The following is a 6,642-nucleotide window of genomic DNA, read 5'->3' as shown; positions in this document are numbered from 1 at the left end:
TTGAACCCAAGTGATCGATCGATGGCTGTTGACTGAACCCGATGGAGCGATTCCTTCGCTACTGCTGCTAACTGAAGCCGATCGAATAGTGAGCATTGCGGGGGGGTTTGAATGAACAGTGAGCGGTGGCGTTGCCTCTGGGTGAACAGGAACTCGTGGTGTGGAGGGCTGGATGAACAGTAGACGGTGGAGGGGTGGCCGTGGAGGGGTGGTTGAACAGGACCCCGTGGTTTGGAGGGCTGGATGAACAGTAGATGGTGGAGGGGTGCCCGTGGAGGGGTGAATGAACAGTAGCCGGTGGAGTAGCGCACGGTGGAGGCTGGATGAACAGGAGCCCGTGGAGGCTGGAGGAGGTCGACGGTAGCCCGTGGAGGCTGGAGGAGGTCGATGGTGGAGATGAACAGTATCTCGTGGAGTCCCATTTTGCGGTACGCCATACCCCTCCCGATGAACAGGACCCCCGTTTCGACCGTAGGAGGTCTGTTTCGTCCGTTTTGCGGTACGCCACACCCCTCCTGATCAACAGGACCCCCGTTTCGACTGTAGGAGGTCCGTTTCTTCCGTTTTGCGGTACGCCACACCCATCCCGATCAACAAGACCCCTGTTTCAACCTAAGGAGGTCCGTTTCCTCCGTTTGGCTGTACGCCACACCCCTCCCGACCAATAGGACCCTGTTCCGAACGTAGAGGTCCGTTTCCTCCGTTCTGTGGTACGCCAGGCCTCGTTTCCATCGCCTGTTCCGTCCAAGCCCTCCCGATAAACACGACCACGCATTCCGTTCCGACCCAGCCGGTTGGCTCCCCACGAACACGATGACGACGCTGTTGCTCCGTTCCGACCCAGCCATGTACGTATGCGCGAGTAGGCGTTGGAGACCCTGCCCGTATGTACGTATGTGGCCGTATTTTCTTTCTTGCACCCTCGCCGTTGTACATACGTGTACATGCTACGTGCGCGCCTCTACGACGACACGTGCGAGCCTCTACATCTACGACACGTGCGCGCCTTTACATTGACCAGTATGTACGTACACGTTCGCGACCAGAATGACAACGCTACGTATGCTTCGACCAGGTGGGTCTCGACTGTCAGGCACTTCCTTGCGTGCGAAGATGTAGCTGGTGGGTCCCAGCAGTCAGGGGGGCGAATCTTTTTTTTGCCCAGACGCACTTCCTTGCATGCGAAGGTGTCACTGGTGGGTCCCAGCGGTCAGGGGGGTGAATCGTTTTGTTTTTTTTTCCGGACGCACTTCCTTGCATGCGAAGATGTAGCTGGTGGGTCCCAGCAGTCAAGGGGAAATGTTTTTTTCGCGAAATACATTGGCCCGTCTGGTGGGTCCCAACTGTCAGGTGGAGGAATCATTATTTTCCGCGTAATAAGGAGGCACTTCCTTGTTGTGGCCGTGGACCCAACTGTTAGCCTCTCCACGTACAGTCCACGTCCGATGGAAGTCGTTCCTTGACCACGTTGACCACGCTGCACTGAGAGCACCATGGCGGTGGACGATGGAAAGGCCTAGTAAGGGGACGACGGGGATCCGGGGAAGACGCGGTAGTGGAAGCCCGCGCGGAGAGGAGTACGAGGGTTCACTGGTTCGGCTGCGGTGTGAGGCTGCCATCAACACAGGGCCTGGCCAGCGGTGGGAAAAGTAGGGGGCGGTGAGGACTCCGCGGCAGCACAGCCGGCCATGGGAGGCAGGAGCATGCGGCACGACCGGCGCTGCTTTGGGCGGCTGGAGCAAGAAGACCAGAGGTTGAAGAAGCACTACGGCCGTTGGATGGACATCGTACAGTCACTGGAGCTAGATTCGTTCATATTGACTAAAGTTGACAAAGGCCCCCGTCCCAGTCAACTTAGTAGGCCCACAAGTCAGCCTCCCACCATGGTGGGTCCCAGCTAGCAAGGGGAGTATTCATTTTTTTGTGCGTAATAAGGAGGCACTTTCGATGGGTCCGAGCTGACAGCGCGGGGAACGTTTTTTTCACGAAATACGCTGGCCCGTCCGATGGGTCCCAGTAGTCAGGGGGGAAACGCTTTTTTCGCGAAATAAGGTGGCCCGTCCGGTGGGTCCCTCCTGTCAGGTGGAGGAATAATTATTTTGCGCGTAATAAGGAGGCACTTCCTTGCGGCCGCTTAGACCCAACTGTCAGCCTCTCCACGTACAGTACTCTTCCGATGGAAGTCGATCATTGACCACGTTGACCACGCCGCGCCGAGAGCACCAGGGCGGTGGTCTGGACAATGACGAGGCCTAGGAAGGGGATGACGCGGAGCCGGGGAAGACGCAGCAGTGGTAGTCCGCGTGAAGAGGAGTACGAGGGTTCACTGGTTCGGCTGCGGCGTGAGGCTACCGTTGCCGCAGAATAACAGGGGGTGTGGGTGAGTAGAGGGATACCCTGGGCCAGCGGTGGGAGTAGTAGGGGACGGTGAGGCCTCCGCGGCATCATAGCCGTCCACGAGAGGCAGGAGCACACGACACAACCGGCGCTGCTTTGGGCGGCTGGAGCAAGAAGACCAGAGGTTGAAGAAGCACTATGGCCATTGGATGGACATCGTACGGTCACTGGAGCTAGAATCGTACATATTGACTAAGTTGACAAAGCCCTCCGTCCCTGTCAACTTAGTTGGCCCACAAGTTATCCTCCCACTATGGTGGGTCCCATCTAGCAGGGTGGGTATTCATTTTTTTGTGCGTAATAAGGAGGCACTTCCTTGCGTGCGAAGATATAGCTGGTGGGTCTGACATGTCAGCGGGGGGAACATTTTTTCGCGAAATACAGAGGCCCTTCCGGTGGGTCCCAGCTGTCATGTGGAGGAATCATTATTTTGCGCGTACAGTCCACGGCCGATGGATGTCGTTCATTGACCAAGTTGACTAGGCCGCGCCGAGAGCACCATGGCGGTGGACGATGGCGAGGCCTAGGAAGGGAACGACATGGAGCCGGGGAAGACTCGGCAATGGTTGCCCACGCGGTGGGGAGTACGAGGGTTTACTGGTCCGACTGCCGTTGCCGGAAAATAACAGGAGGTGTTGGTGAGTAGAGGAATGGCCTGGCTAGCAATGAAATAGGGTGGGGCGGTGCGGCCTGTGCGGCAGCACAGCCGGCCACGGGAGGCGGGAGCAGGCAGTCCCACCAGAGCTGGTTTGGGCGGCTGGAGCAAGAAGATCAGATATTGAAGAAGCAGCACGGCCGTTGGATTAACATCCAACGGTCACTACTGCTAGAATCATTTGTGGACTAAGTTGACAAAGCCAAAGTACACGTCAACCTAGTAGACCCACAAGTCAGCCTCCAAATCTGTCCCAAACAGCATACAGCCCGAAATTTCTAGCCGGATTCAAATTAATTTTAAATCTAAATATACCTTAATTTAAATTCAATGAAATTTTACCCGCACAAAAACAATGAAATTTAAAATATCAAAATCTGAAAGAAAACAGTATTTGGGAACTAATTACCTGTTTGCTGTATTTTTTCATTTTACAGCCCATTTATTATTACTTATAGCCCATTTATTATTACTTATAGCCCATTTCTTATTACTTATAGCCCATTTCTTATTACTTATAGCCCATTTTCTGGGCAAAATGCATCCCTCTTCGTCTTGAAAGATTTCTGGCCCAGTAGGGCGTAGAAAAGCAAGTAGGCCTATGTTGGTTATTCTGCAAAAAACAAAATAGCTGGCTAGCCATTTTTCAGAATGGAAAAAAACAAACTGGGCTGGTCATGTGCTAAACATATGAAATGAAAGCCTGGGCTAGACGGGCCACGGGTCCCGCACAACCCAGTTGATACCCTTCTCCATCCCAAAAAACAAAATTACTGCATGCTCTGCTGGGTCCCTACTGTCATCCTCACCACGTACAGACATCTCCTTATTCCTCTCGGTTGTTGACCATGTTGACAACACCGGAGGGCGGCGCCGCGGCGAGCGCGAAGGACGATGGTGAGGCCTCAGACGGGAACAAACAGGAGCTGGGGAAGATCACAGCCAGCCGTGGGAGGCAGGAGCAGGCAGTTCCGCCGGCGCTGGTTTGGCTTTGGCGGCTTGAGGAAGAAGAGACTGAAGAAACACGACAGATGTTGAATGTCAATCAAACGGTCAAGGTTGGCACAATCGTTTTTTGACTAAGCGGACACCGAGTAGCATACTTTTTTATATATAGGAAGAAAACTGCAAGGAAAATGCGTTCGTCTGCCGTCCTCCTCACAGGGAACGTTCGCCACATAAGTGAATAGCACCCTTGGTTTTCAACCGAGAGGTCTTGGGTTCGAGTCCGAGGAACTCTCAATTTTTTCCTCCTTCCTTCCTCGCCAAAAAAAGGGAAAGAAAATCAAAGACTTGGGAAGGCGTATAGAACAAGCTAGTGTACTAGTATACAGACGTTGCCAAGTTTTAGAAAAAAGAAAGACGTGCTCCTGTAGCTGGTTCGAATCCAAACCTAGACTATGACTATATATGGTGCTATGCTACTCTGCAAGTAATGAAACTGACATATCCAACGTTCGCTTCTCCTCTTCTCTACTTACTCTTCCTAGCATCAGAAGCTCTGGCCGCAGCTACCATGTCCGCTGGCTGCTCGTCCACCTGCTCTTCAGCAGGCAACAACCAGATATGCGCCAAGTCGCCACTCGTACCATCGCCTGTGGGTCTCATCACACCCCCGCCAGCACGCGCACCGCAGCCGATTGCTCATCGCAACCCGCTGCCGTTGGTGTGGTGCCACTGCTGCAAATAACGCAGAGTCATCCATCGTGTCTCAACCACAATCCGCAACCCTGGTCGAGTCTTCTACAAATGCCCGAATCATGTGGTAATAATATGTTTAAGTGTTATTCTGCTGCTTTCAGTTGCTGATATTTTTAATAGTTTGGTTGATGATCTTCCAATTTGATTCGTGCAGAAAAGGGAAGATTCGTGTGATTTGTATTTCTGGGAAGTTGTTGATGTGGGGAAATGCAACTACGCTGATTATTTGGTTAGCCGAGGAATCCCAATACCAGCAGGTTGGGGTGTTGGACAAGTAATTGAAGGAACGACATAAGAGGAAGATGCAGAGCAGAAGGTTAAAGACGTAGTTCCTCTGATCATGGCCAAGCAACAACTGTTGAATGACCTTGAGAGCAATGAGGAGATGAAAGAGCTTGTGAAGATAAAGGGCAAAATCGATGTGCTCTATAGGATGATTTTCTCTTTATTTGCAGTGTATGTAGCACTCGTGATGTATTCAGTGGCTACGACATGAGCACTTTGCTGAAACTAGTAATGAATGAAACCTGTGTAGCAGGCTGGGCGTAGTGTTGTGAACATCTAATGATTCCTATTAAAGGAAATCTGGGGGTATCCCCTTTTGCTCATATAAATAAAAATATAGCAGAGGCCCTGTCGGGTCAACTTTGTTCTCATTCGAAGGCGTCGAGCAAATTGCAGTCCAACAGCAAACTATGTCATCAAATTCAAGTTTCACAGCCAAATATGAGTACAACTAAACAACAATGTCATCATGTTTTAGTTGTCATACAATCACCAAACACAAATCAACATACATATCAAGTGATGTTCTCACAGCAAAATACTAAACAACATGTTCATCAGGTTTCAGTTGTCATAGCAAACACAATTTCACATAGTAGATAAAAAAACGTCTTCTGACAGGCAAATACGACAAAATCAATGTAATCATCATCCGCAACAGCAGCGTCAATATCTTCGCCATGTGTATCAGTCTGAATCGTAATTCCCCATGATGTCATCTTCTTCTTCGTCCTCAACGTCCTTGAACGTTGGATTCTTCTTGATCAACTCTTGTATGTCCACAGCACGACAGGCAATCTTTTCGCCGGTGTCATTGCCGTGATGGTTCTCAAAGATTTTAGGAACATCTGTGTTATCTTGTACATCAGGAGCAGTGTAAGCATCATCTTGTTGTGCAACTTCATTAAACGAATTCCTCTGCTCAAACCTTTGCAATACTCTCCAGTCATCTCTACGTGCAAATGTTTCTTCCAAGAAAAATATCTGTGTTGCTTGATTTGCCAAAATAAAAGGCTCGTTGGTCTAGTACACCACATTGACATTGATGGATTTGAAATAATCATCAGCTCTAGGTTTTGCGATCCTGGAAAACATGTTATACCAACGACAGCACAACAGAACGACACACCGATGATCCTTGAAACTGAAGATATACTGCAACTGAACAATGTCTGTTATGTTAGCATACATTTCAGTTGTCTCTTTGTCATATGTATCCGCGCTCATGATGGCACTATTTTGTGTCTTCCTGCCTTCGTCTCGTGCAAGGGTGTTGTAGTGCACATCTCCAACAACGCAAGATTCATAATGTCTTACCCGAGTATCAGGACCCATTGCTAGTGAGTAAAGGGCATCGTCAACTGCCTGCCCATCCTCCCGCATCTTCTTAACCTATGGTTAGAAAATAGACAAGCTGATCATCTTATGTACTCAATATATTAAAAAAACTGACAGTGCACTTCAAAAGCTTACATGGTTCTTGAACCATTTCGCAAATCCTTCCATAACCAGTTTGTCAATGTTTCTTGGATTTTGTGGTAGTAACTCCTATTTGTACATGCCGCACAACATAGTGATCATGTCAAACATCTAAATATATAAGA

Source organism: Triticum dicoccoides, chromosome 4B, assembly GCF_002162155.2.
Source record: "Triticum dicoccoides isolate Atlit2015 ecotype Zavitan chromosome 4B, WEW_v2.0, whole genome shotgun sequence".
NCBI classification, from domain to species: domain Eukaryota; kingdom Viridiplantae; phylum Streptophyta; class Magnoliopsida; order Poales; family Poaceae; genus Triticum; species Triticum dicoccoides.
This window is presented reverse-complemented; position numbering follows the sequence as displayed.